The following is a 13,584-nucleotide window of genomic DNA, read 5'->3' as shown; positions in this document are numbered from 1 at the left end:
TTTCCCCAGGCAAGAGTCCTGTGGTGGGTTGCCATTCCCTTCTCCAGGGGATCTTCCCTACCCAGGGCTAGACCCGCACCTCCTGTATGTCCTGCATCGGCGAGTCTTTACCACTAGCGCCACCCGGGAACTCCACTGCATCTCAGGGAAGCTTACAGATCCAAAGGGATAAGTGTGACCACAACCTAAATATCCTAAGATCTACTTCTGTTTTTAGACTTCTAGTTAACATGTTTAGCAGTTTCTTAAAGGGAACCAGATATGAGATTCAATATTTTTGTCATGCCTTCTAGTAAGTCTGTATCTCTAGAGCCTTCCTATTTCCATCTTATAGGAAATGGCTCTCTGTGCCAAGAAACCACTGAGGTTGCAAAGCTCATGACTGGGCGCCTAGCTCAAGACCTTCAGGCAGTAGCCCCCGGCAGGGAAACCATCCATTTCTCTGGGCCCCGTTTTCCTCCTGGTGACATGGGGTAACCACAGAACTCAAGTGAGAATGAAGGAATGTAAACACTTTGCTCATGTTGGTTGTTAGGAATGGGTGCCTGGGCTGGGGGCAGGGCACGAGGGGGGACCACGTGGCGGGCACAGGGCCCCTCACTCCTTCCCTGGGGGGCTTCTCCTCTGCCTCTTCTGAATTCACAACAAATTTTCGGTCTGGCAGAAGGGGGGAAGGGACATTAGCTTTTCAGCATGGGCACACTGAGGTTAGCTTTAACGCCTCACACCAGCTGTGGGGTCTGCACACAGTCAGGTCACTCGATGCACTGCCCCCCCCCACACACAAGCACCCTGGCATCCTGGCACCCCCTGGCCAGAGCCCAGGGGAGGCACACAGAAGCCCTTCCTCGGGTTTCTTCCCTATCAGAGCGTACCGTCTGCGACTGTGGTCAGCCCCTTAAGACTCGCCAAGAAACAGTCGCAAAACATGAGCCATGTTGATCTTATCCCTTGGCAGAGAAAATCAATTCAGTGCTTGTTGGGGAAACCTCATCTTGTGTAGGGCCGTGTAGGTGAGTGTTTCTGTCCCTGTATGTTCTGGTCTTGACTCTTCTCCATCAGCACACGCGCAGGGAGGCTTCCCGGGGCGCTTCTAGCTGACGTGCCGTTGCTGGGTCTTGAGTCCAAGGCTGCAGGGAAGGAGGGAGGGCCTGGAGAACTTCTCCTTGGAGGAAGGAAGAGCCCCGCCGTCCTCTGGGGGCATCTCTCCCTCCCTCCATGCAGGCCGCCCTGTCTGCGCCTGACCAGTTTGTAGGGCAGGAGACCTGGAGGGCACCCACTCCCGTAAGAGATCTAAAAACGCTTGCCCATCTCCAGTAATAGAACATGTGCAGATCTTGCAGAGGTCTAAAATGCAGGTGATCTTTTGGTCAAAAAAAGTTATGTGTATTATTTAACCCATAGCCAGTGTGATGACTGAGTGATGCAGAATTCAGAAGGGTTATATTTGGGCTCCCCTGGTGGCTCAGCGGTAAAGAATCTGCTCACTTATGCAGGAGACGCAGATCTGTCCCTGGGTCAGTAAGATCCTCTGGAGAAGAAAGAGGCAACCCACTCCAGGATTCTTGCCTGGAGAATCCCAGAGAGGAGAGAGGAGCCCGGCGGGCTACCGTCCGAGGGGTTGCGAAGAGTCGGACGCGACTTAGTGACTAAACAACAATAACACGCCTTCCGTCAGAAACCTGAGTGCTGAAGACGGATCCTTCTCCAGCTCTTCCTGGAGAAGCGGCCCAGAGGGTGGACCCGTGGTTGGACATCTCCTTGGCTGGACCCGTGACCACAGTCCAACTGGGCAAAGGCCAACTTGTAAAACGCACACCGAGCTGTTACACTCCCAGCTTAGCCAAGGGACACAGGTCATCAAGTGTTTAAGCAGCTCTCATACTGCTGCCTGTTCTTGAGGTGGTTGTGACATGAACGGTGTCTCACTCAGCATTTACTAAGGCATTGAGCACACTGAGATAAAGATTAGGTTTCCAAGCCTGTGCTCGTGAAGGGCTGGCAGCGTTTCACAGAGACAGACACAGAAACGTGTGGCCCAGAGATGGTTAAGAATCTGCCCTCCAATGCAGGGGACAAGGGTTCGATCCCTGGTCAGGGAACTAGATCCCATAGTCCACGGGGCAATTGAGTCCAAGCACTGCAGCTACTGAGCCCACGCGCCGGAACTAGAGAGAAGCCTCCACGCTGCAGGGAAGGGCCCGGGCACTGCAACTGAGACCCTGTGCAGTCAAAGAAGCAAACGATTTTAAACAGAAGAGCAAAGCACGAGTCTGGGGGTGAGCGGGGAGACACGGCAAGAATAATCTGCGGATTCCAGTGCGAGGGTCTCTGCTTGTCCCCAGGGGCTTTCTCCCGGGCCAAGGGAAGACCTCACAACAATAAATCCCCAAACCAAGTTCAAATCAGAGTGACGCAGCCCAGCGGGTACTCCTAGCTTTCACACACACACACACACACACACACACAATGCACATCTGATACAGATTCTCATTTACACATTGTTCCTTGCGTGGAGACTGCACAATTTTTGTGAGTTCTCGCTGCCAACTTAGGTTTCTGGTCATGAGTTTAATTCATTTTAATTCATTACTTTGTGCTTCCAGTTTCACGCATTTCCTAGTGACGATCACCCTGACCCCCGACCTCTCCCCTCTGCCCCTGCCTTCCTCCTGCCCCTGGGAAGGGGCCATTCTCAGCCACACAGATGTCTAAGCTTCACAGGTAAGGATCTCAGGGGCTTTGGACATCCCACTTGGAGTCCTCTTCAGTCCTTCATGGTAAGTGTCATGCTTCCTACCAAGTCACACTCTTCTTAAGGCCCCCTCGACCCCCACAGAGTTACACAGTCCACCCACCTCTCAGATCTTTTTCACCAAATCTGTGCCCCTCTGACAAGTCTGAGGCAAACTCCCCTTTCATCTGGACTCCGTGTGTTGATACAGACCTGAGATCACAAATAACCTTAATTCTTCTTCAGAGTCCCCTACCTGGACCTGGGCCCCCAAAAGGACTTCAGCCACCGATTCAGCAAGGAAGCACCCAATTGCCACCAACACAGTCATCTGTCAGCGGCCGAAAACATGATGTGTTTTGCTTATTAGGAACTTGCCAATGTTTTTCCCTCCCAAACTTAAATCTACTTGGGTTTTAAGGAGTTCTTCAGCACTACGTGCTGGGCTTTACAGATAAATGGAGTATGAAATGGCAACCCACACCAGTAATCTTGCCTGGAGCATTGCATGGACAGAGGAGTCCGGCGGGACATAGTCCATGGGGTTGCAAAGAGTCGGACACGACTGAGAAATGAGCACGTACAGGTGAAGACACAGCACTCAGGGAGGCTGACTGCCCAAGGGATGCACCTTGCTAGGCCAGAGCTGGGACTCGCATCCATGTCTCACGGCCAGAGCCCCAGGCCGCCTGCACCGGGGGGCTGAGTGGCATCCAGGACCCCGCCCTTCCGCCCGAGAGACAGCCCATCAAGCAGAGCAGTATCGGGACACAGAGAACAGCAAGCAGATCTTTGAGCCCGAAGCCACAGAACAGGCCACCGACTGGACGCCCTCCTGGCAGGATGCCTGGCTCAGAGCAAGCACTCAGCAGGTTCCTGTGTAACGAAGGCATGACTTCACGAGCGACTGGGGGACTTTGTCCAGAAAGCAGCGAGGAGGAGGTTGTTTGGGGACAAGAGACGTTCTTGGCGTGTGGTCCCTGCCCTCCCCCACTTAGACTGCTTGGTGGGGATAAAGGCAGACTGGACGTGACCCCTTCTCTGGGTGACAGTCACCATGGGTGTGAAACCAGAGACTTGGCCCAGATCACAGGCATTTCCCACAAGGGTTCTCTCTGTGCCTGGACCCTGCCTGTGGACGGTGGGTTTACTGTGGTGCTAAAGCCTCAAGCCTCTGACTCACACTGCCTGCTTCTAAGGTCCCAGGAAGGGCTCTGGCAGGGTGTTCACAAACTCATATGCTCCTGAGAAATTTGCCAAGCACGGTATTTTACTTTATTTTTTTCAAACATATAATATCCTTCTTAGATATTTAGGATGATAAAAATATAGAGTCAACCTAAGAACCAAACATGCAGTGAAAATAAACTGCTTAATGTAAGGCAAGCGTATCAATACAAAAAAGAAACGTAGAAAAGAAAGGAAAGAAAATCTGTACGTTTAACTTCTCCAAGGACGTCACTGTAGCTGCAGGCAGTCAAGGCCGCCTCTTCCCACTCAACCACCCCCCAGGCCCCTCTTTCTGTGGATGGCGTGCCAGGGCTTTGCTAGGATTCTCTGAGGGAAGCTAAGGTGGGGATACATTTAGCATGGACTTGGTATCGTATCTGAACAAGACTGGCAGCTCCTTCCAGGTATGGTTAAGATTCTGCCAGCCGCCCAAGTGCAGAGCAACGGCTTCCAGAAGGAAACATAGAGTGTTCCATTTAGAGCGAGATTTTAAAAGATTGGAACACAAAAATACAAACCGCTACCTTGAAAAGCCTGGATGATCATCTAGACGTGACTAATGACCAAGCCATGCAGTGTTTCCTCCAGGCCTTGGCTCTCCAGCCTCGCCCGCCCTGGGGAGCTCCCCCAGGTCGCTGGCTCCAGCTCCCTGGAAGAAACGTGATTCTCTCCTTCTGTTTCCTCATTTTCTGCTCTCCTAACCCCCCACCTGGCCTTTTTCAAGGTGGCAGGACTTTCTTTTTATAGCTTATTTTCTTTAAAATGTGCCTCTAAGTTTATGGGCTTAAAAAACTTGAACACTATATTTTTATTTGACAACATAGAAATGTTTGTGTTTGATCATTGTGCTAAATGGAAGATCCCCTGGAGAAGGGAAAGGCTACCCACTCCAGTATTCTGGCCCAGAGAATTCCATGGACTGTATAGTTGCAATCTATGGGGTTGCAAAGAGCAACGACCAAGCGACTTTCACTTTGACTTTCATTTGTGCTAAACGCTTCTGTTCTTGTTTGCAATAAAAGTACAATGGATCTGAAGAGCAGGCTCAGCTTAGTTGAGCAGATAAAGTGAAGGCCGGAGACCTTTGTCTGCCTATGTAAAGGCCCTCCGGTCTGCTCTGGAAAGAGGGTGCATGGACCAGGGCACTGACCAGTGGGCCATCTCACAGCATGATGTCACCTGGCTCCGCTGCTCTGCTATTTTCATCAGTAGACATCAACATGTTTCTTGTATATTTATATTTTTTCATGTATTTCCATACTTGCCCTGGCTGTCAGCAGGGGATGCTGAAGCCTGTGACCTGAGCCTTCATCAGTTCCCCCTGGAGGAACTGGCTCCCTCCTCACTGTCTCTCCCCGCCACTCCGAAGGACGAGAGATGCTCAGCAGGCACCAGGGCTGGTCCCCGACTCCCCACATGGGCCCCAGCTCTCCTCCATCTCCTGCTCCTCCCCTTCTTCTTGCCTTTTATTATCACTTCTCAGGCTGTTAAACATGAGAGAGACGAATCTCATCACCTTCTGTATTTTGGGCCCTTTTCCCTGACTTAGAGCTCAGTCACACCCTGCCCTGCAGTGAAGCCCTGGGTCACAGGAATCTCCCACTGCTGCCTCCAGGCTTCCAAGGACTGTGTTGCAAAGGGGCTTCGTGAAGCTGGACCCCAGGGACTTTACGACTCCTGGCTCCATTTCGCCGGCGGTTTCTGAAATAAAAGGTGAGAAAGGCTGCAGACTGCAGGCCGTGGGCACGGGAGGCCTGCAGTCTAGCCCCCAGGTTCCTCTCTGGCCTCGTTCCCCGCCGCTCAAGCTCTGTGTAACCATCACGTGAGCAGCTCTGGGGCTGGGGCATCGGGCTTGGAGGACGCATCTGAACAGGAGCAACCAGACCCCTGTCTGCATGGGGCTGACGGTCCAGTGGGACAGACGAACGGTAAACACGGAATTGCTAAATCGTCGCTTGCAGTCATGGGAAGCGCAACACAAACAGTGAACCGGTGAAGACTGTACACAGTCCGCCCCAGGTCCTGGCAGAGGTTCCAGCCCTTTGGAATTTCCTTTATCCAGGAGAGGGTTTCTGGTATGCTAATGAGGTGGCCCCAGGGGATCCCAGGGAACTTCGGTCCGGTCACCGTGAAAACCAGCTGCGGAACGGAGGGCTGCTTTGAGCGGCCCGAGCTCCTGGCCACCGTCCTCGCCAGGATGCCAGGCTCTCCAGGAAAGGACGGAGCCCAGCGCCTGCTGTGCTGTCGGCAGGGACTGTCCTCCTCGGAAAGGCAGGACGGCCCGCAGATCCCTGGGGGTCAGACGAGCCCCACCCAGCCCGGTTCTCCTGCTGCAGGGAGAGCGCCCCTCCACCGTCGGAATATTTTTCTGAACTAAAACAAAACAAAGCACGAAAAACCACAAACACACACACAAACCCTCTGATGTCCAGGTGCTGAGTGTCCACGGGAGTGTCCATGTCTGTCCCCGCGTGTTGGGAGCGTGACCGGGGGCAGAAGCCGCCTATTTGGACATGCTCCCCTCCAGCTCTCCCAGGAGACCCTGGGCGTGAACACGCCCATGTGGGGTGCAGGTGGGGGTGATTCGATGACCGCAGGTGGGCTAACCCATCCTTCAGAGGAGGTCTCTCCTTTCACCCACATGGTCCTGGAAACAGACCCCCCTTCAGCTCTCCCAGGAGACCCTGGGCGTGAACACGCCCATGTGGGGTGCAGGTGGGGGTGATTCGATGACCCCAGGTGGGCTAACCCATCCTTCAGAGGAGGTCTCTCCTTTCACCCACATGGTCCTGGAAACAGACCCCCGAGTAGCTTCCCCTTTGGGCTCCCCTGGACCTCTGGAGGGCCAAAGCCCCAGGTAGCCAGCCACTCAGGTCAAAAGAGAAGCAAGTTTGGAAGCACTCAGACAAGCTTAGGTAAAAAAAACTCAATTTGAATCAGATACAATAATCCACAGATCCCTAGCAAAGGAAAATTGTTCCTTTAAGGAGCTTTCGAGGCCAGGATGGACCTGGTGCCCGCTCCTACCCGCTGCCCTTGGCCTTGTGATGGATTCTTGCCAAGATTGGAGGGACGTGGCTGATACGCCTGCTATGAGCCAGTTTGTGGGCACAGGTACCTGACTGGGGCTGAGCTCAGACCCTGGGATCTGGTGGCTTGGCAGGGACTGGCAGGCAGTGGGTGGCAGGGGGCAGTGGGGACAGAGGTGAGAGGTAATCTGGAGACAGGGTTTCACGATGGCCTGAAGGTGGAGGGGACAGACGGCCAAGAACAGTCCCCACATTCCTGGCTGGAGATCGCTGGGAACAGTCAGGTTTGCGGGAGGAGAGAGACGGCTGCTCTGGACGCGTTAAGCCGGAGGAGGACACAGAATCAGAGAATCTGTGGGTGCCTGGGGGCCTGAACAGGCACAGGGGTGGGGCGGGAGGCTCTGGACATCCCTGGGGTGGTTCAGAAAAACCCCGCCACCTTGTCAGCTGAAGGGTCCACATTCGTCTGGGACCTGGGCCCCATGTATTTTCAATCTCACGCCTTCCATGCTGGGACAAGGACTTGCGCCAAAGATCAGTTTCACAATTACTACGAAGACATTTCACAACAGACAACGGAGAAAGCAAACTCACAAGACGTCCTGGAAGACCTACGGCCAATCTGAGATCAAATACAATCTGGCCTTGGGAGCCAGGCCCGGGGGACAAGGTCCAGCCACTCCCGCCACTCCCTCCCACCACTCCTGGATCTGTCCGGGGAGCGTCTGCGGGGTCACTGCTCTCTCCAGCAAGGGCCCTGAAGTCAGGGCAAGACACAGATGCCATCAGCGAGGGGCTGGTGGGGCCTCTGTCTCCTGCCCAGTCAGCTCAGTCCTCTTGTTTACTAGCAAACCCGCACCGCACACGCCAATTCATCGTCCTGAATAATTGATCCAGCACGTTTGAATAATTCAGGCTCAGCTGGGACCCACGGTGGAGAAATCCTATAGTCCTTTGGCTTTCTCTCCCCATGTGACAAAGCTGGGACAGACCAGGAACCACCCCCCAGGGAGCCAGCCTGTAGGTGAGCACCCCGCCACCCCTGCGTGAACCCCCCCACCCCTGCGTGAACCCCCTCCACCCCTGCGTGAATCCCCCCACCCCTGCGTGAACCCTCTACCCCAGCTGAATAACAGCATTTCCCCCTTTTGTCACAGGCCAGCCCTGGAACAGGCAGCTTCTCCTAGTGGGCATGGCTCTGGCTCCCTGGATCTGTGTTGCTATAAAATCTTAAATTCCAGAACATGCTCTCTTTGTGAGGGGAGCAAGATTTTCTAGGGCTTTCATAGGGAGATGGGTGCCCACGGCCTCGGAAAAGAGCAAGCCCGCCCTGCGCCAGCCCGTGAGGTCTCGCTGTTTACTTCCCCTCACTGCTCTTGGACAGTCTGGGGAAGAAGCTGGTCAACAGAAGCGCAGCTGCTCGAGGCCACGTTCCTTCTGCTCACAGGCTTTGCAGGCACTGCCCCCTCTCCTGGGCTCTTTCCTGACTGCCCCTTCCCACTCGTCCTCCCTTCACGTTTCAGCTTAACCGTCTCTGGCTCAGGAAAGCCCTGCAGACCCTGGGGCTGCCCGAATGTGGGCAGCCATGAAGATTTCGGCCCACACACATCAGCCTCCAAAGCCCAGAAGCTTTCCTTCAACTAGCGGCAGGAGGAAAGGAGGACTTCAGGGGTCGTGACCACAGCTTCCAGCTTTATGTAAACACACATCTTAGTGTCCTAGAAATGACCCAGAACTGTGAGCTGCGGGCGAAGCAAAGTGAGGGCCCCCCCAGCTTGCTTGCCCTCGTCTCGTGGGCCCAGGGCAGAGCCTGGCACCCCATCTCGGCTTTGCTAAGACCAGCTGGGGACTGTGCTCAACACTACCTCAGGGAAGATTCTGGTACTGCCCTGACAGGGACCCTGTCCTCACCCCGCCCACAGCTGAGCCCTGGAATCTGACCATCAGAGCCCCTTCCCTGGGGTCTGGATTTTGGTCCCTGGTCACACTTCTGGTCCCCAGGGAAGGGATGCTCTTTACACTGTGATGAGGGTTCTGTACCTCAGGGTAAGGAAGCAACCAGATGGCAGTTTCCACCAGGGGAAGAGTGATGGGAGGGTTTGATGGGAGAGCGACTCTGCCCATGAGAATGCTCGGGGGGTCGGGGTCACCCAGCAGCTGCGCCTCCAGAGTGACGGCACAGCCCACAGTCACCTTCGAGCCTGCGGTTCTGCCTGACACCGAAGACTGTGCTTCTCTGGGTTTGAATATGATGAACCAAGCGGATTAAATCAGAGCAAAGTGCCCGTCACCCTTTTCTCACTGTATTTCTCTCTGTGCTGCTCCTCGGGCGTCTTTCTCATACATACTGGGTGCTTCCGTCTGAGTCATCCATGAGAGCATAAGAAATGCCCACGGTCAGGCCCGTGATCCGCCCAGCTTCACCAGCGCAGAGCCTGGCAATACCCTGCATCTGCTGGACGCTTCCCTCTGAAACCGGCTGGGAACACCCCCTCGGCAAAGTCTACTATGAATTGCTCCTAACATGGGTGTCCAGTAACAGAACCCATCACCTACTGGCCACAGCTTGTTCTCCAGACACTGCTAAGCATTCCCATGCTTTCTTTCACTGGATCCTGGTAACAGACTGGGAAGAACCTCTGATCACCCCACTTTCCAGGTGGGTAAACTGAGGCGCAGAGTGCTCCTGGGCCTGGCTCGGAGTTACCCTTTGGGGGTGTAGCTGAGCTCTGAACCCTGTCCACCTGGCTCCAAAGACGGTGCAACTGCTGCCTAGGGATTTACCACAGCAACTTCGACCCTTATCACTAGCACGCGACTGTTAAGAGGAGAATTACAGCCAGAACCACTTCACTCCTGATGGTAATAACCATCAGGAGCAGTGATCAGCATCAGTCATAGCATTTGAACCTGTTCCAGGCTGAGAATCAGGACGGGGAGAGACAGAGAGAGACGATGGGCTCGGCGACCTTGTGTGAGAGAAGGGAAGAGCCGGGCTTCCGAGAGGGCGGGCGAGCCCCCGGCATCGGGCTGCTTGCAAATCTTCCAGACCCCACACCCCCCGGTCCTGCTCAGAGCTCATTTTGGAAGTTGATTACTAGGACGATAATCAAGTAAATGGTGGAACGTATTCAGGCTCCTTAGATTTTTGGAAAAGATTTGTGAAGAGAGAATTGTCTGGGATATTCCATTCAATTTATCACCAGTTTCTATTCAATGCATCACCCAAACTGGTTTTCACGTCCCTGTGCAGGGCCATCCACGCAGAATGGATTATGTGGCCTCTGAACTGAGGGCTTGGGGCCCAGTGAGACACAGGTCTGTAACCAGAACATAGAGGTAATGAGCCCACTGGTGACTGGAAGCCCCTCGTGGTGATGGCGGAGGACTGGCTGGCCGCACCGCTGGGCCTGTGCCTGGACGGGGCTCCAGCCATGGGTGGGCTGTGGGAGCGGAGCCCTGCCGGATGAGATCAGGAGGTCCGGGCTCCACACAGAGCAGTGGGGTCAGGCAAGGCCTGCAGGTCTGGGGCCTGGGGGCCACAGCACACCCAGTCCAGGCTCCCCTGGGAGCAAACGAGGCGAGGCGGCCGCCAGCCAGCAGCAGTGACGGCACCCAGGTCAAGGCCCCCCTGCCGCGGGAGCAGCCCCCCAAATCTAGCGGTTTTCCTGGACAACCTGGGACCTTCCAAATCCAAACTTGCCTCTGGCTTCTAGTGACCCAGGAAGCCGAACGGCCCGGCCCCCGCCCCCAGTCAGCCTCAGGAGCTGACTGCCTGTCCTCCTCCGGCAGATGCGTGGACAGAGCCTGTGGGTTGCACATCCTCATTCCTTTCTCTTAGCTTCCTTCTGGGGAAGCGCTGGCGCGGCCATCCCCCACCACCACCCTGCGCCCGAGGGTCCAATGGAGCCAGATTCCTGCGGGTGTGGACACCGCCCGGCGGGGCGGGGGCAGCAGCGGGCGGGGGAGAGGAGGCCCCACACTGTCTTCGAGGGGTTGGGATGACAAGCATGAGCCTCCCACGCCAGGGCTCTGAGCTCGTCTAACCGGATCCCAGGGCCCCCGAGGGGCTCCTGTCTGCAGGCTGAGCCCAGGCCTGAAGAAAGCAGCTCTGCTCAAGTCTGCGCTGGGACCAGCCTGGACAGCAGAGACCGCCCACCCATGTGTCCCCCTCCTCCACCCACACAGCCGGGAGGGGGCGCAGACTGGCCTGTGAGCTGCCCGCCCTGCCGAGCTCCCCGGAGGCTGAGCCGTCAGGCCCGGTTTCAGGCCCAGGGGTGAGTCTCATGCTCAGCCGTGGCCCTTACCTCCCTGTGACCACAGTCCTTCCTGCCCACCCTGCAGCCTCCCCGGCCTCCCTCACACTGTGTTCAGAGTTTTCCACCCTGTGGATGATGCCTTCCCCTCCCCTGCTCCCTGCGGTGGCCTCCCCGCCGCCTAGAGGCTGGTGACTTCAGTCCCCTCCCAGCATCGCGGCCTCAGGGCTGGGAGGCCAGGGCAGCTCTGCCTAAGTGCTCAGAGCACCGACTTCATGGATTGTATTGAAGTCTTCTGTCTGCAAAACAGCAGGCTGACTCAGTCAAATCAACTCCACTCATCAAATTATAAAACATAAAATAACCCAGTGGGAGGGGGATGAGGCTTGATCAGACCGCTCTCAGTGAGTCAGCGTTTCGAGTCGCGGGAGGACTTAGCACTCCCGTCATCCAGCTGTTCCAGCTTCTCAAAGCCCTACTTTTGACCTTGTCTGTTTCCATCAAACACTCGAGAAGCTGAAATGGGCAAAAATCAAACCCTTCTGTGGGTGGGGTGGGACGCCAGAGGGCTACCTGGTCATTAAGCTCCCTTTCAGGAAACAGTTCCAAAAATAAAAACCTATTTTCAAAACCACGAAGAGGAGGTGCAGCCTGCGGTCAGCAGCAGCCGTGTCCCCGGGCCGCACACACTGGCCAGACCTGCTTCTCCCAGAAGAAATGGACTTCAGCAGAAGACGCCCGTGTTCTCGACTGGAAACTGTGACCAGCGGCTCCAAATCCACCCAGCAGCCTGGAGACCGTAGCGAGGCCAAGAGGCACACGAAGAGATGTGCAGCATGGATGACTATGGGACAAATGCAAATCAAAACTGCAACGAGGCATCACCGCTCATCAGAGTGGACGCCATGAGAAAGTCTACAAATAACAGACGCTGGAGAGGGTGTGGAGACCGAGGGGCCCTCCTGCCCTGCCGGTGAGGGATGCAAACTGGAGCAGTGTCTGGTGTAGAGCAGTGACTCAGTAACAAAAACACCTCGTCTTTTTCAGGGTCTTTCCCAACACAGGTGGTTACAAGATGCTGAGTACAGCCCCCTGTGCTCTACAGCAGGACCCCGGTGTCTTCTCTTCTTTGCGCAGTGGCTTAAGCCTGCTGACCCCAGGCTCCCGATTCATTGGTTGACTTTGTGTGGCATCAGGTGGTTTCCATCAGCTCTGAAGTCTTGGTCCCGGGGGTATTTATACTGGTATTTGATCTAATTTCTTCCCTCCCTGTCCTCCAATTTCCACACTCACCGAACAGGTTCAACTCACCGGTGGACTTCCCCACTCGCAGGGGCGTGTGGGCCAGCGAGCAGACTTCCCACGTCCACCCAAGCCCTCGGGCATCACTGCTCTAAGCTGATCGTCCAGAGCCCGAAACTCCTGGTTCTTTCACTTGGTCGACTCTCGTTACTTCTGCTTTTTGCAACACCTCTAAATTGGGGTGCTTCACGTAGAAAGTCAGATTTCCAGCTTCTGCTGAAGGGCCGGGTGGACTGGCTGCTCTGTGCCCCCAGCACCCACGTGACCACCAGCTGCCACACAGGGCACGAGCCCAAGTCCCCACCACCCACAGCGGCGTCCTCACCAGGAGTCTGCACCGGCCCCGTTTACTGCCGCGCTTGAAAATACCGATGTGTACGCCTGCTCCTTCCAAATGTGGGCACGCCACAAATGGGCCTGGAAGATCGTGTTTTCCAGGAAAAAAAAAGGAAGTCAGAGAACGCTCTGATGTATTTTATAGGAAAACATGCAAAAATCTGACCCTTACCTTAGAGGCCTCGGTGCACGCTGACCAGAAAACGGTGGAGCGCTCTGTGTGAAAGCTGTGGCGGGCCTGGGAAGCCGAGCTGGCCCTGAGGGGTGACACGGTCCCCATGAGCTGAGGAGAAAAGGGAGCTGCCGCCACTGTGACCCCACAGCTGGGGAGAAGCCCCCCATGGAACGTGGATAACGAGGAAGATACCCAGGCACCAGCGATTGGAACTTGGACGCTGATTGGCTGAGCGTGATTGATTCTAACCCTGCCAGGAGGAGGCCCCCTCCATTCAGAACTGAATTTGACCCCCAAGAGAGGAAGGCAACTGTTGACCCTGTCGGCCACCTGACTGCCTATTAGGAAGCGGACTGGAGGCCAGGGAGGTGTGGAGGCCACGGGAAGGCCATCTGCTGCCCGCCGGCTCACAGGAGGGGCTTCCCGGGGCCGCCAGTGGGGAGCTTGCAGGAAGGGGAGACCCAAAGTCAAAAGCACACACTGCCTGTTTCCTTTCCAGTTTAGATCCGCTGGAGAAGGGAT

The 13,584-nt window shown here is 55.5% G+C and overlaps 1 long non-coding RNA gene across 1 annotated transcript; it reads left to right on the top strand.

Annotated features, from left to right (window-relative positions):
• Positions 1-4,297: 4,297 nt before the first annotated feature.
• On the top strand, positions 4,298-10,123 carry LOC113881921. The gene is made up of 2 exons (XR_003508214.1): positions 4,298-8,017; positions 8,517-10,123. It is a non-coding gene; the product is annotated as an uncharacterized LOC113881921 (long non-coding RNA).
• The last annotated feature ends 3,461 nt before the right edge of the window (positions 10,124-13,584 follow it).

The sequence above is a fragment of the Bos indicus x Bos taurus genome, chromosome 23, assembly GCF_003369695.1.
Source record: "Bos indicus x Bos taurus breed Angus x Brahman F1 hybrid chromosome 23, Bos_hybrid_MaternalHap_v2.0, whole genome shotgun sequence".
NCBI classification, from domain to species: Eukaryota; Metazoa; Chordata; class Mammalia; order Artiodactyla; family Bovidae; genus Bos; species Bos indicus x Bos taurus.
This window is presented reverse-complemented; position numbering and strand designations above follow the sequence as displayed.